Raw genomic sequence first — 15,149 nt, 5'->3', positions numbered from 1 at the left:
AAAAAATTATGAGCCGATAACAGTTAAATCATGGCAGTAGATAAGACAGTCCAGGCAGAACTTTATATTCAGAGGGAGAAAGGAGGATTGAGGAAAAATCCTAGTCCAATGCTCTTCCAGTTTCCCCATATGATCTGATACTCATCTTATTATTTTTATTTTATTAAAATATAATTTTATTGATTTCAGAGAGGAAGGGAGAGGGAGAGAGACATAGAAACATCAATGATGAGACTCATTGATCAGCTGCCTCCTGCATGCCCCGTATTGGGGATCAAGCCTGCAACCTGGGCATGTGCCCTTGACTGGAATCGAACCTGGGACCTGTAAGTCTGCAGGCCGATGCTCTATCCACTGAGCCAAACCAGCTAGGGCCTCATCTTATTATTTTTAAATATTTTCTTCACTGAACAAAATGGAGACTATGAGTGAACAAAAGAAAAGGAATTGAGGAAAATTTGATGACAAAGGGAAGGAATTAATGTTTATTGAACACTTCATTGGTAAATAATGTTCGAAGCATTATATAAACTGTCTTATTTAATCTCACAAGAACCTTTTGAGATAAATAATGATATGTCTATTCGGAAGGAAACAGATTTTTTTGTTTTAGATATGCTTTCTTTTTTTTTTTTTTTTTATTGCTTAAAGCATTACAAAGGGTATTACATATGTGTCCTTTTCCCCCCCCCACCCTTAGATATGCTTTCATTTTATTTTTAAAACAGGTTAAATCGACATTTTATTTTAAACAAATTTATAAAAGTCTAATACATCGGACAGCTAGTTGGTATCACAGCGAGTTGAAAAGAACTTGGATTCTGAAGCCTATATCCTCCTAATATACATAATGAAGCATTTGCTATCTACTGGTTTTTAGAAAATAATTATAAAGGTGTGTGTGATTGTACAGCCAGTTCCCAGGATATCTAGGACTACTTCTGATCTGGAAGCAAATTCGTCTTAATAGTGAGGGGCCACGATCTTTGTCATTAGCGAGTGTAACTTGGGTATCATTTGTTCTGAAAGACACTAAAACCTATTTTTTATTTTATTTTTAAAAAATATTATTTTATTGTTTAATTAAACCCTTTTTTTTAATTGTACCGTAAATATGGCCAATAATCCCGTGGTCAGTTGTAATTTTTAGTTACGAAAAATTAGCTAAAATGTAGTCAGTATTTTGCTTAAATATTGCGCAAGCACCAAGGAAAATGAAATACTGTAAGGAGCTTCCCGACACCGTTCGGCTTTAGGGACAGACTGGTAAAGCGAGTACAAAGGGGAGGGCCGGGGAGGCAGGGGCGGGACAGTGAGAACCGAGGCTCTGAGCAGGCGCAGAAACACACAGATGTTACTAGAGGCGTGAAGGCTACAGCGATCTCACTTTCCGAACTGTCGTAAAGCCGCGGAGTGTCGTGCTCGTTGGGTAGAAGAGGGATTGGTAAGGCGGCGGCGGCGGCAGCAGCGGCAGCAGCAGAACAGCAGCAGTGGCGGCGACGGTGGCGAGGTTCTAGGTCCGTGCAGCATCGGAACGCCCACAGCTTGTGGGAAGGAGTTCCTGTGGGACCAACTTAGGCATTCTGAGCCCGAACCGGCTGAGCTGGGCCGAACCAGGCGCTGCCGCTCGTACAGTTTTGGTGGCGGTGACAGACGCCGCTCCTGACTGGAGGGGCCTATCAGGCCGAGATCTGAATCGCAGATCGCCGGCTCTCGACATAGCCTCGTCCACCCTGGTACCTCCTGTCTTCCTTCCTGGGCCGGCGACTCCAGGACCCTGGGAAGAGGGTGGCTAATGACTAAGGTGAGGGGGCCAGGGGGGAGGGGATCGCCGGGAGGCCGCGCGTGCGCGCAACGGGGGAGGGGCCGGCCTGGAGGGGAGAAAGAGGAAGGGCTGCGGCCGCGGAAGGCTGGGGTCGGCGACCGGCCGGCGGTGGCTGGCTGCGTCGTGACTTAGGGTTTGGGTCCCCGTAGATGGGTGTTGGAGCGCCGCGTTCGTCCGCAGACACACCCACACCCCGCACCGTAAGGAAGTGTGGGTGAGGGGGTTTCTTTTCCGACTCCCCCTGGAGTCTCAGGATGGGGGCTGAGGACCCAGGCGTGGGGGTGCGATTTGACAATGGAGTGATGAAGGGAACCCGCACCCGGGGTGTCTGTCTGTCGGAGGGCGCCGAGCCGGCCTCGCGGTTGGGGAGTTGCCTTCTTCTGTGATCAAGGAAACGACGTCCGCGGAACCGCAGAAATACAGACGCGCCCGATTTTGTACAGAGTTGCCTCGATCATTAAGAAAGAAGCTTGATATTTTTGTTGTCCTCAGATAATTTGTCAGTGGCAGTGCCGTCGTGGAAGTAGCTGTTCTTTGCTGCAGAAATAGAGGGTTTTCACAATCGTCCTTAAGTAGGTTACAGTAAATCTTTACGGATACTTTTTAACGCAGGTCTTAAGTTTTAACATTAAAAAGCAAACAAACAAACGAGCCAGTGTAGGGTGTTCATTTAATGTGTTCATGTTCGTAGTGTGGAGTGACTTCATTGTATTTTATGCTTTCCTGTTTCTTGATTTATATGCGGTATGAATTTAGGACCCTGAAGGGGTAAGATGCCAGCTGACATAGACTTTATAGTTGCTATCCTTTATGAACCTGTCCATCCAAACTTTATTCCATTTGGTATTTTATGTTTAATTTTCTTGTGTTAGGGGCCTCTGGAACCAAAAAGAACAGACTGGGGGAAATAGTTTCATTTCCTTTTCATTTTTGTTTGTCATTGCTTTCCAATAATAGAAGGTAATGTCATTATTATATAGAAGTCCTATAATAATGGTTTTACTTAGCTTTATTAGGGTGAAGATCTACATTTTGATAGTTTGTTACTGTATTTTTTAGAAAAAATTTTCATATAATTATAAACCATGTTGTTTTTCATACTAAACAGTAGTCGTTGGTTGTTTTTTGTTGGACAAAACAGGATGAGAAAGAAGCCCTTTTACTCTAAAAATAATCTTAAATTGTATTTTTTTTTTAAAGCCTTGAATTATTTTACATTAGTCTGTCTCTTGTCATTTAACCTTGGACAAATGACATCTCTACTGCTTGCTTGTTTGTTGCCTAAGATTTAATAGTTTTTAAAGAACTAGTGAGGATATTTATGAATTGGTCTGATAAGTATTGTATGAAAAACTAGTAGAGTCTCTCCCTGTTCATCAGGGCTGCTGTATCTTATGTGTGTGGATTCTTCCATCACTCTTTTCCTTTTGTTTGGTGTCTTTTGGTCACTTTCATGTTAGCTCTTTCACTAGAGCTGGTTTTTAAAGAAAGATACAGCCGAAATTCCATTTTGGTGGAAAATACATTATAGTGGAGCTTATATCTTGACAGATTTCACTTCAGTACTTTATTTCCACGGGTAATTGAAAAATACCTATATAGGTGTTTAAAATAAGAGAACAGCAATTTACATATCCTAAAGCAAGGAAAGTCAATAAGTATTCCTAAATAGTTATTTTTACTTTAAAATGTGGAGTAAAAAACTCATTGAATTAAACCAGTTTGATTTTTTTAGATGTTTCTTTTATTATTTTGCCAAAGAAGGGTTTCTGTAACATGCTTCACTTAGAAAATAATTATATGTGCCCGTGACATTTCCCCCCCATGAGCTAGGACTTCAATAGGGGGGAAAATGACAGTACTAAAAATGATAGTAGTAATTAAAGTATGTTATAACACAACATTAACATTCTATGCGGGAACATTATCTTATGAAAGAATGCTGGGCTAGAGATAGGAGATCTGGATTTAAGATCTAGCTTTTCTTGCTATTCATTAGATCTGTGACTATTGATAACCACCCTGGACTTCAGATCTCTCACTGTTAAAGGACAAGTGTGGAATAGATAACTCTTGTTTTGTCTAGGTCCCAAATTTAATGGTTGGTATTTTTACTTCGGTATTTTTGGTATTCATTGTTATATTCATTATGATCCAATCTCCAGAAAGAATGCTATACTGAGACTCTGAGTTCATTCATGTTACATACTGGTACTGTATATTAGGAAAAAAAATCAGTGATGAAGCCATGTTTGTTTTTCTAGGTAATGCTTCTGTCACATTGTAGCTATTTCTCATGATTTAATAGCTCTCATGTGATACTAAAAAATGAAACTTTGTTTTAAATCCTGGTAATGCTTTTGAAATCATCTTGAATAATTTTTCTTTCAGGAAACTGATCACAGTTCAGTAAAAGTCCAGTATTAAAATGGCATACACCTCTGTTCTTTCTTTTCTGTATGCCACAGATTCTTGGTAACAGCTGGCCCAGGTTTCTACAGATACTCGATTTAAATCATTACATGAGGAGTGAGCGACAAATGTTTAAAAACAAATACTACTGAGCTTACATTTTAAATAGAGATACTGCCTTATTATTTAGTTATTTGGTAAGTATTTATTGAATGCCTCATGTTTTTGGCGTTGTTCTTGGTCTTCAGTGAAGAAGGCACTCTGCCCTCATGGGGTGGACAATCTATGGGGGAAACATCTAGTAAACAGAATAGTTTTAGATAGTGGTGAGTGCTGTGAAAAAAATAGGACCATGTAATGGAGAATGAATGAAAGTGGAGCTCTACTATGGGTTGAGTGGTTAGAGAGGGCCTCTTTTTAGAGGTAATATTTGATTTGCGATCAATGACTGGAAAGAATCAGCCATAGTGACAATCTGGAGGAAGAGTGCTGTAGAGAAAGGGAACAGCAAATGCATTAAATTGGGTTTGATCCTGGAGAATCTACAAGTGAAAACTGGTTTGTCTGTTAGGCTTTTTCATAATTGCTGAAAGACAATTTAGAAAGGTTGGAAATATTTTATGTGTAGCAACCAAATGTAATGTGTTGACCTTGTTTAAATCCTGACTCAAATCAGTAAAACTATTTTTAAAACACTTGGGAAGAAACCTGAATGGGGATGAGTATTAGATGATATCAAGGAATTGTTAATTTTGTTGGGGATGATAATGGCATTATGTTTATGTAAGAATATGCCCATATATTTTAAAGATGGAAACTGAAGAATGAGGAGGACAAATAAGATGTCTGGCATTTGTTTAAAAATATTTCCAAGCTCAACTGGCGTTGCTCAGTGGTTGAGCTTAGATCTGTGATCCAGGAGGTCATGGTTCCGTTCCTGGTCAGGGCACATGCCCGGGTTGTGGGCTTGATCCCCAGTAGGGGGCATGCAGGAGGCAGCCGATCAATGATTCTCTCTCATCATTGATGTTTCTATCTCTCTTCCTCTCTGAAATCAATAAAAATATATTTTAAAAAATACTTCCAAGCAGAAAAGAGGTACGGGGGAAGAGAAGAGCTAAATGAAGCAAGTGTGGTGTAATCTTGACAATTGTTGGATTGGAGTGTGATAGATATGTGGGTATTAATAATATCCTCTACTTTTGTGAGTTTTGAAAATGTCCTTGTTTAGAAATGTATTTAAAATAATTTATACCAGCATTTATTCAACAAATATGACTGCTGTATTTCAGGCACTGTGTCAGTGCTTGAGTTAAAACAAAGAGCCAGTACCTTTAGGCCTGCCTCTGAGGAGCTTCTGGTTTGCTGGAGGAAGGAAGAGTTCCTCAGTGTGTTCTGTGTTAACATGAAATCATAGATTTTTGTGGAGGTATACAGGATCAGCATCTTAGTGTTTATGTGGTTCCTTGAAAAGTCTTTTTCTTTTTCTAGAGAATTAAAAATTTAAGAAATTCTATATGGAGCTAGCTATATGCCAGTCTAACTCACTGTTGTAATCATTTCCCTTATTTGTATTTACTATATAGGACATCAGAATAAATTACTTCCTTTCACCATCTCTTTTTTTTTTTTTTTTTTAAATATATTTTATTGATTTTTTACAGAGAGGAAGGGAGAGAGATAGATAGTTAGAAACATCGATGGGAGAGAAACATCGACCAGCTGCCTCCTGCACATCTCCCACGGGGGGATGTGCCCGCAACCCAGGTACATGCCCTTGACCGGAATCGAACCCGGGACCTTCCAGTCCGCAGGCCAACGCTCTATCCACTGAGCCAAACCGGTCCTGGCTCACCATCTCTTCATATCCCAATTTGCCTTTATTAAAATTTTTTATTTTGAAATAATTTCAAAGTACAGAAAAATATAAAATAGTCCTGAAAACTCTTAAATAGCCTATACTTAGATTTACCAATTTTTAACACTTGTCACATTTGCTTTCTAATTCTCTTTTCTGCCCATTTATCTCTAAACTAGTGGCCCAGTGCATAAAATTTGTGCACTAGGGGGCGGGGGGGATCCCTCAGCCCGGTCTGCACCCTCTTGCAGTATGAGAGCCCTCAGGGGATGTCCAACTAACAGGTTAGGCCTATTTCCCCAAGGGAGCGGGCCTAAGCTATCAGTCAGACATCCTTAGCACTGTCGTGGAAGCGGGAGCTGTGCTCGCCAGCTGTGAACCCGGCTTCTGGCACACTGACCACCAGGGGCAACTCCTGCATTGAGCGTCTGTCCCCTGGTGGTCAGTGCATGTCATAGTGACTGGTAGTTCCACCGTTTGGTCGGTTTGCATATTAGCCTTTTATTATATAGGAATATTCACGGTATATTGCATTCTCTTGCATTATCACAGTACAGTTACTAAATTTAGGAAATTTAACATTGATAATATAAAACCTTTATCTAATCCATAGACCCTATTCCAGTTTTGTCAATTTGTCCCAATAATAGCATTTGTTTCTTTATAGCATTTTCCCCATAGGATCCAGTCTGGATTGCAAATTGCATTTAGTTGTAGTAACTTAGTTGCCTTTAATCTGAAATAGTGCTTTAGCTTTTTTCTTTCATTACATTAACATTTTTGAAGAATATAGGCTATATGTTTTATAGAATATTCTTCAATTTGGATTTGTCTGATGTTTCCTCATAATTAGATTCAGTTTAAACATCCTCAGGGGTTTTGTATCCTTCTCAGGTATGATACAGAAGCACATGTCATTGGTGTGCTGATGTTAATTTTTATTTACCTCGTGGTGATATCTCGTTTCTTTATAGTATAGTTATATTTTTTCTTCTTGTACCTAATAAACAATCTGTGGGAATAACTTTGAGATAGTACAGATATCCTGCTTCTAATTAGACCTTCTATATCCTCACAAATTTGCCTCCTGGATTTAGCATATATTGATGATTATTGCCTGTACTTCTCTTTACTTTGATGGTTGCAAATGGTTATTTTTCTAATCCCTCCATCTTCTCTACCTTATCAGTAGTCATGCTGTTATAGGAAGAAGCATCCTTTTATCTATTATCAATATGGACATGTGGGTTACAGTCCATTACTGCCTTTATTTTTTTATGCTCAACTTGTCCCAGATTTGTCCAGTGGGAACCTCTTCGTCCTGGCTCCTGTGTCTTTTTGACATAATCTCTCAATTTTTCTTTAGTATTTCCTTTCTTTTTGGCACATTAGGATGTTTGAAACTTATCTTGATCTCAATCCTGGAATCAGCCATTTTCCAAGGAGCCCGGGTGCCATTTTGTGGGGAATCCAACTTGCTTTTGAGTTACCTATTTATTCATAGTAATAATCTATTCTTTCCTGGATTAGGACATCCTCTGAGAAAAAAATTAAAATTAAATTTTGATAGTGGGTTTATATTTCTATAAAGATTTTGTTCATGGCCCTAACCGGTTTGGCTCAGTGGATAGAGCATCGGCCTGTGGACTGAAAGGTCCCAGGTTCGATTCCGGTCAAGGGCATGTACCTTGGTTGCGGGCACATCCCCAGTAGGAGGTGTGCAGGAGGCAGCTGATCGATGTTTCTCTCTCATCGATGTTTCTAACTCTCTATCCCTCTCCCTTCCTCTCTGTAAAAAATCAATAAAATATATTTAGAAAAAAAAAGATTTTGTTCATGAAGTAGTAATTACATAAGAATTAACAGTTTATTATATTTACCCCCCCCAAAACACCCCAACTTTTTAAAAAACTTTTTAATTGAATTTATTGGATGACTTTGGTTAATAAACTTATATAGGTTTCAGGTATACAATTCCATAATACATCATCTGTATATTGTATTGTGTGTTCATCACCCCAAGTCAAGTCTCTTTCAGAAAGCAACTATTTTATTATTCTTTTCAAATAAGTGATTGATTTGATCTTAATTGTGATAAAATAAAATGGAAGGAATAAAATAAAAGGTTATCTTTGTGTTACTTTGTGTATGTGTGGAGGGTGTGGATAGGGGAGGGTTTAAACCAGGGGTGGGCAAACTTTTTGACTCGAGGGCCACAATGGGTTCTTAAACTGGACCGGAGGGCCAGAACAAAAGCATGGATGGAGTGTTTGTGTGAACTAATATAAATTCAAAGTAAACATCATTACATAAAGGATACGGTCTTTTTTTATTTTTTTTTTAATTTTATTCATTTCAAACGGGCTGGATCTGGCCCGCGGGCCGTAGTTTGCCCACGGCTGGTTTAAACACTTAACTTAAGCCCTAACCGGTTTGGCTCAGTGGATGGAGCGTAGGCCTGCGGACTCAAGGGTCCCAGGTTCGATTCCGGTCAAGGGCATGTACCTTGGTTGCGGGCACATACCCAGTGGGGGGTGTGTGGAAGGCAGCTGATCGATGTCTCTCTCTTTCATCAATGTTTCCAACTCTCTATTCCTCTCCCTTCCTCTCTGTAAAAAATCAATAAAATGTATAAAAAAACCAAACAAAAAAACACTTAACTTAAAAAAAAGACTTAAGATTTATATACTTAAAACTGTTTTTAAGTTATAAGACCTTCTGGTCTGAAGGCAATTGTTGCTTTTTAAATGAAAATGTTTATTGTAATCCTATGTAATAAAAGGCTAATATGCAAAATGTCCCTGCAACTGTGAGTTTGACCAGGGGGCGGGGCCAGCTGGCCAACTGCCTGCGACCCCTTCCCCCAGCCAGCCCCTCCCCCAGTCAGCCCCACCACCCTGATCTGGGGGCGGGCCAGCTGGCCAACCTCCTGTGGCCCCTTTCTGTGGCTGGCTCCGCCCCTGATCGGCCCTCATACCCTGATTGGGAGTGGGGCCAGCCCGCCAACCGCCTGTGGCCCCTCCCCCCCTGCTGGCCTGGCCTGATTGGCCCCAATCGGGGCAGGCCGGCCAGACCCCACCCGTGCACGAATTCGTGCTCTGGGCCTCTAGTATAGAATAATCCTTCCTATGTAATAAAAGCCTAATATGCTAAGTTTCCGGTCTTCCAGTTGTCCGTTCAACCAATCAAAGCATAATATGCTAATGATACGCTAAGCCCGCTCAACCGTTTGCTATGATGTGCACTGACCACCAGGGGGCAGACAGTTGACCGGTCAACCAGTCGCTATGACGTGCACTGACCACCAAGGGGCAGATGCTCAATGCAGGAGTTACCCTCTCATGGTCAGGGAGCGCTGCTCAGCCAGAAGCCGGGCTCATGGCTGGCGAGTGCAGCGGCGGTGGCGGGAGTCTCTCACGCCTCTGTAGCAGTGCTAAGGACCCCTCGGGGGATGTCTGACTGCCAGCTTAGGCCCACGGACCTAAACCAGCATCTCCCGAGGGGTCCCAGAATGCGAGAGGGCGCAGGCCGGCTGAGGGACACCCCCCCCCCCCCCCCCAGTGCACTAATGTCATGCACTGAGCCTCTAGTATTTCAATATTAGTGAAATCTCACAAGCACATTATTTCATGCAGTTACTTTTACATTTTGTCATATTTCACAGACATTCTCTCCCCTATGCATTCTTGGTTTATTTTTCTTTTAAACCTAACATATGTGTTTTTCCAGATAATATTTTGAATGATTTTTATTTTTGAAAGAGTTAATCTGCACATGGTTTAAAAAGTTGATTCCAAAAGGCTTCTACTGAAAAACAGCAGTCCTCCTTCATTATCCCCTAGTTCCACTTCCTAAGCAGAAACATTCAGCTCTTAAAATTTTTTCTGGTATTTACTTCCATATTTCTGAGTAGTATGTTTATATGTCTACGTAGCCACTTTTGATGTTTTTATTTTTTAAGAATTATTTAGTTCTTTTAAAGATAAAAGTAATACATGCAAATATTACCAAATTCAGAACGTATAAAGGGGTACAAGGAAAAATAAGTAGTCTTGCCATCCCTGTCTTCATACTATCCAGTCCTTTTTCTTGGAGATATTATCTTCTTTTACTATTTTATATGTACAGCAGTTTTCAATCTGTGGTCTGGATTCTTAAGACCACATATTAAACACATAAAAAGGGGGATAGTATGAATAACTTTATGTCAATACAGTTGGATGAAATGGACAAATTATTTCCTCTGTTCCTCTCCTCTTGCTTCTTTTAGTTGATTTCAGGGTAGGACATATATTTGGGTCCTGGATTCTTAAGGGGGTCTTCAAATGTTTCAGAAGGTCTGCTAGGTTGAAACTATTTAATAATACAGTAATACTAAGTTCTTTGCTACTTAACTATGTTGACATTTGCATTGATGGTGCAAATACAGTGGTGGGTAAAACTGCTGGTCTGCAGTGCATATCAGGACAGTGGCAAAACTAATAATCATTATATTCTTCACCTCCACACATTTACAGGAGGAAGAAAAGGTTTCATTTAAAAATGACCTTTATGAAGCAGTAAAACTCGTTAATTTTATTAATCTTGACACTTTAATACATGTCTTTTTAATATTTCATGTGACAAAAATAGGAAGAATGTTACAAGGTGCTATGGCTGCATATGATGCTTGTCTTGAAGAAAAATACTTGTGTGATTGACTTGTGAAATGGGATAACAAACTAGTTGCTTTTTCATGAAACACTATTTTTACTTGAAAGAATGATAACTATAGTTATTTAAAGGGGTATTTGTACATATTTTCTCAAAAACAAATGAAGTGAGCCTGTCACTTCAGGGAAAACAACTGACAATTTATTGCCAAGCTAAATTCAGTCTTTCAAGCAAAAATTAGAATTTTGGAAAACATATCTGCCACTATGAGCTTGGCAGCTTCTTAGCACCTTTCTGATGACAATGATGGTGATATTAACAAATGAGACTTTTCTTTTTTTGCTATTGTATAATGAAATGTGTTGGTGTTTGGGAAGATGTGTATAACTTGGTGGGCCCACTTTTTTCAAATGACCAATGCATGATATTACAAAATTATGCTGTGGGTGAAAGGAAGATCTACTTAAGTAAATAGTTTTTAATGAAATGGTATGAAAAGTTTCATTGATATGGTTTCCGATTCCACATTTACAAAATTACACTTTGTTAAGATTTGACATAGTGTAAAAAAAGAGTAATATCCACACTTACCTGAAAAGGTTATTAAAAATATTCCTTCCTTTGTTTTCAACTACATATTTGTGTGGAGCTGGGTTTTCTTATTAGATTGAATACAGAGGCAGATATAAGAACTCGGTTTTCTTTTAGTAAGCCAGACAATAAAGAGTAAAAATTTTTTTTTTTTAATATATTTTATTGATTTTTTACAGAGAGGAAGGGGGAGAGATAGAGAGTTAGAAACATCGATGAGCGAGAGAAACATCGATCAGCTGCCTCCTGCACACCCCCCACTGGGGATGTGCCCGCAACGCAGGTACATGCCCCTGACCAGAATCGACCCCGGGACCCCTCAGTCCGCAGGCCGACGCTCCATCCACCGAGCCAAACCGGTTTCGGCAAGAGTAAAAATTTATAGCAGAGCCATGTTCTCAATTTTTTGGGAAAATATATTCATAAGTGTTACTTATATTAACATGTTTGGTTTACTGTTGCTGTTTTTAAATAACAAATTTTTAAACATATATCAACTTTTTTTTTCCTAATATTGTATCCATAGCTATAACCCATGTAATAAAATCTGTTTAGGTTTCTCAGTCTTAATTAATTTTAAAAAGTATAAAGAGGTTCACAAGTCAAAAAGCTTGAGACTGCATTATGTTTTGACTGCTTATGGAAAAGGAGTTCACCCTTTCTTCCAGTATAGTTATATCTCAATTTTAGAATATTTTAAGTAGTAATTCAGCATATATTTATTGAATGCCAGCTATTTGTTCTAAGTTCTGGGACCACATAGTAGTGATTAAAACAAAGACTTGGCTCTAGTGAGAAAACAAGTAAATTTTACAAATGGTGATTATGAACTAAGCTGGAAAAAGAACGGGATGTGATAGCTTTTTAATTGTATGTAAGGTGGTCAGGAATGGTCTCATGAGCATTTGAGCACAGACCTAAAGGAAGTGAGTGAGAGAGCCTTGTGGCTATCTGGGAGACTGAATAGTAATAGCATATTTGGCCTGCTCAAGGAATAGCCAAGAAGCAGCTGGAGTGGAGTGGATGAGTAGTCAGTTCAGTGGAGATTATAAGGAAATTTGAGATAAGGGGATGTGTATAATTTACCATGTTTAAACAAGATACGAAGTTCTGCTTTTGATAAAGATAACAGTTTTACCAGGAACAAGTTATGTTATTGATATGGAACTGGGCTTTCTTCCTAATTTTTAATGGTAAAGTCATATTTAAGTATGTACATTTTTATGTATGCGGGGAATAGGTTCACTTTATAAATTCTAAGTTTTATTAAGAAAATCATGTGATATAATATTTTTAGTACAGAACATCTACAGAATGTGATTTATAATCATGGATTTAATTGTATTTTCTATGAAGTCACATCTCTTTAAAGAACTACATATAGTACTGGATAAAACTTGCGATTTTATTTTCATTACCATTGTCCTGCCCGTCATTCCTCTAATATGCCTTTCTTTTTTTTCTTTTAATTCTTTATTGTTGAAAGTTTTACATATGTCTCCTTTTTCTGCCATTGACCTTTCCCCGCCCGCTCCCGCCCCCAGCATATACCCTCAACCCCCCTATTGTCTGTGTCCATTGGTCATGCTGATATGCCTTTATTCTTTTTTTTTTTTCTTTATTCTTAATCTCACTTTTAAGCACTAACTTAAAACTTCTGTGAGGTTTCTTCTCCATAATGAATAGTTCTTCTGTTTTCTCATAGTATTTGGTTTTTTTCTTATCTTGTTGTAGTTATTACATTTTATTAGAACTTGAGCATTTTCCCATTGTGGAGGTTCAGTTCTGAAAATTTCCATGGTAAATAGAAGAAACTGTGGTTAAAAAATGTAAAATTTTATGTAAACATAAGATCATGGGAACTGAAGTCGTGAGTGAACAGGTGAACAGTCTTTTCATTTAGTTTTTAAAAAAGAGAGATATAAACCAACAGTTTATATGGGAATTTAGATATAGATGTTTGTGCCAGACCTTAGGCAAGTCACTAAACTTCTATAAACCTCAGTTCTCTGGAGATAATAGTTTTTGGTGAGGATGAAATAAATGTAAACATGGCACATACGTCCTTCCTTACAGGCCTTACCTAATCTGGCCCTTGACCACCTTGTCTCCCACTCTCCTTTTCTGTTCTTTGCACATGTTAGGCCTATTCCTGTTACACAATCTTTCCTTACTGTTTCCTTTGCCAGGAATTCTCTTCCTCTTAGAACTGTGTGGCTTGGCTGACTGGTGACTGGTTCTTTCTCATGATTCAGGACTTTAGTTTCTTAGCAAGGAACCTGTTGATGGTCAGCCTTTATCATTTGCTTTATTTCCTTGATAGCACATATTTCTCATTAAAATTATAACTTCATTGTTTGTCTGTGTATGCCTTATTTGTCCTCATTTGCATGTAATTTCCATGAGAGCAAGAACTTTCTGTATCCTGTTCATGGCTGATCCCAGTGCCTACAACAGTGTCCAGCTCAGTGGTTCTCAACCTTCTGGCCCTTTAAATACAGTTCCTCATGTGACCCAACCATAAAATTATTTTCGTTGCTACTTCATAACTGTAATGTTGCTACTGTTATGAATTGTAATGCAAATATCTGATATGCAAGATGGTCTTAGGCGACCCCTGTGAAAGGGTCCTTCGCCCGCCAAAGGGGTTGCGACCCACAGGTTGAGAACTGCTGGTCCAGCTTATCATAGGCTCACAATAAATATTTATTGAATGAAAACAATAAGTAAGTAATAAATGTTAGCTAATATATTATCAGTGATATTGTATTTTCTGAAATATTAATAAGCTGTCCTGGCTGGTGTGGCTTGGTTGGAGCGTTGTCCTGTACATCTTTTGGTTTGCAGGTTTGATTTTGGTCAGAGCACATACCTAGGTTGCAGGTTCAATTCCGGGTCGGGATACACGCGGAAGGCAACTGATAGGTGTATTTCTCTCACTTTGATGTTTCTTTTTTTTTTTTTTTTTTTAAATTAAATCTTTATTGTTCAGATTATTACATTTGTTCCTCTTTTTTCCCCCCATAACTCCCCTCCTTCCAGCTCCCACCCCACCCTCCACCCTCACTCCCCACCCACTGTGTTCATCCATAGGTGCATGATTTTTGTCCAGTCACTTCCCGCATCTCCCACACCCCTTTTTTCCCCAAGAATAGTCAGTCTATTCCCTTTCTATGTCCCTGATTCTATTATAATCACCAGTTCATTCTGTACATCAGGTTATTTATTCACTTGATTCTTAGATTCATTTGTTGATAGATGCATGTTTGTTGTTCATAATTTGTATCTTTACCTTTTTCTTCTTCTTCCTCTTCTTAAAGGATACCTTTCAGCATTTCATATAATACTGGTTTGGCGGTGATGAACTCCTTTAGCTTTTCCTTATCTGTGAAGCTCTTTATCTGACCTTCAATTCTGAATGATAGCTTTGCTGGATAAAGTAATCTTGGTTGTAGGTTCTTGGTATTCAGCACTTTGAATATTTCTTGCCATTCCCTTCTGGCCTGCAAAGTTTCTGTTGAGAAATCAGCTGACAGTCGTATGGGTATTCCCTTGTAGGTAATTGAGCCTTTTTCTCTTGCTGCTTTTAAGATTTTGTCTTTGTCTTTTGCTCTTGGCATTTTAATGATGATGTGTCTTGGTGTGGTCCTCTTTGGATTCCTTTTGTTTGGGGTTCTCTGCGCTTCTTGGACCTGTAAGTCCATTTCTTTCACCAGGTGGGGGAAGTTTTCTGCCATTATTTCTTGAAATATGTTTTCAATATCTTGCTGTCTCTCATCTTCTGGCACTCCAATGACTCTGATATTAGAC

The 15,149-nt window shown here is 39.0% G+C and overlaps 1 protein-coding gene across 8 annotated transcripts in view; it reads left to right on the top strand.

Moving 5' to 3' along the window:
- The first annotated feature begins 1,446 nt into the window (after window positions 1-1,446).
- Window positions 1,447-15,149, top strand: part of RNF111 (ring finger protein 111) — a 105,226-nt gene continuing 91,523 nt past the window's right edge. For 7 of the 8 annotated variants that reach the window (XM_070421760.1, XM_070421723.1, XM_070421768.1 and 4 more), the window contains exon 1: window positions 1,447-1,804. The gene's annotated coding sequence lies outside the window, so the exon portion shown is untranslated. Of the gene's footprint in view, window positions 1,805-1,884; window positions 2,398-4,293; window positions 4,435-15,149 lie in introns of those variants that run through there. The other variant, XM_070421714.1, reaches the window with a different exon arrangement.

Source organism: Myotis yumanensis, unplaced genomic scaffold, assembly GCF_028538775.1.
Source record: "Myotis yumanensis isolate MYYU_CA2020_CCGP unplaced genomic scaffold, mMyoYum1.0.hap1 SCAF_1, whole genome shotgun sequence".
NCBI classification, from domain to species: domain Eukaryota; kingdom Metazoa; phylum Chordata; class Mammalia; order Chiroptera; family Vespertilionidae; genus Myotis; species Myotis yumanensis.
The sequence above is the reverse complement of the archived record's forward strand: the minus strand, read 5'-3'. Positions and strand labels throughout refer to the sequence as shown.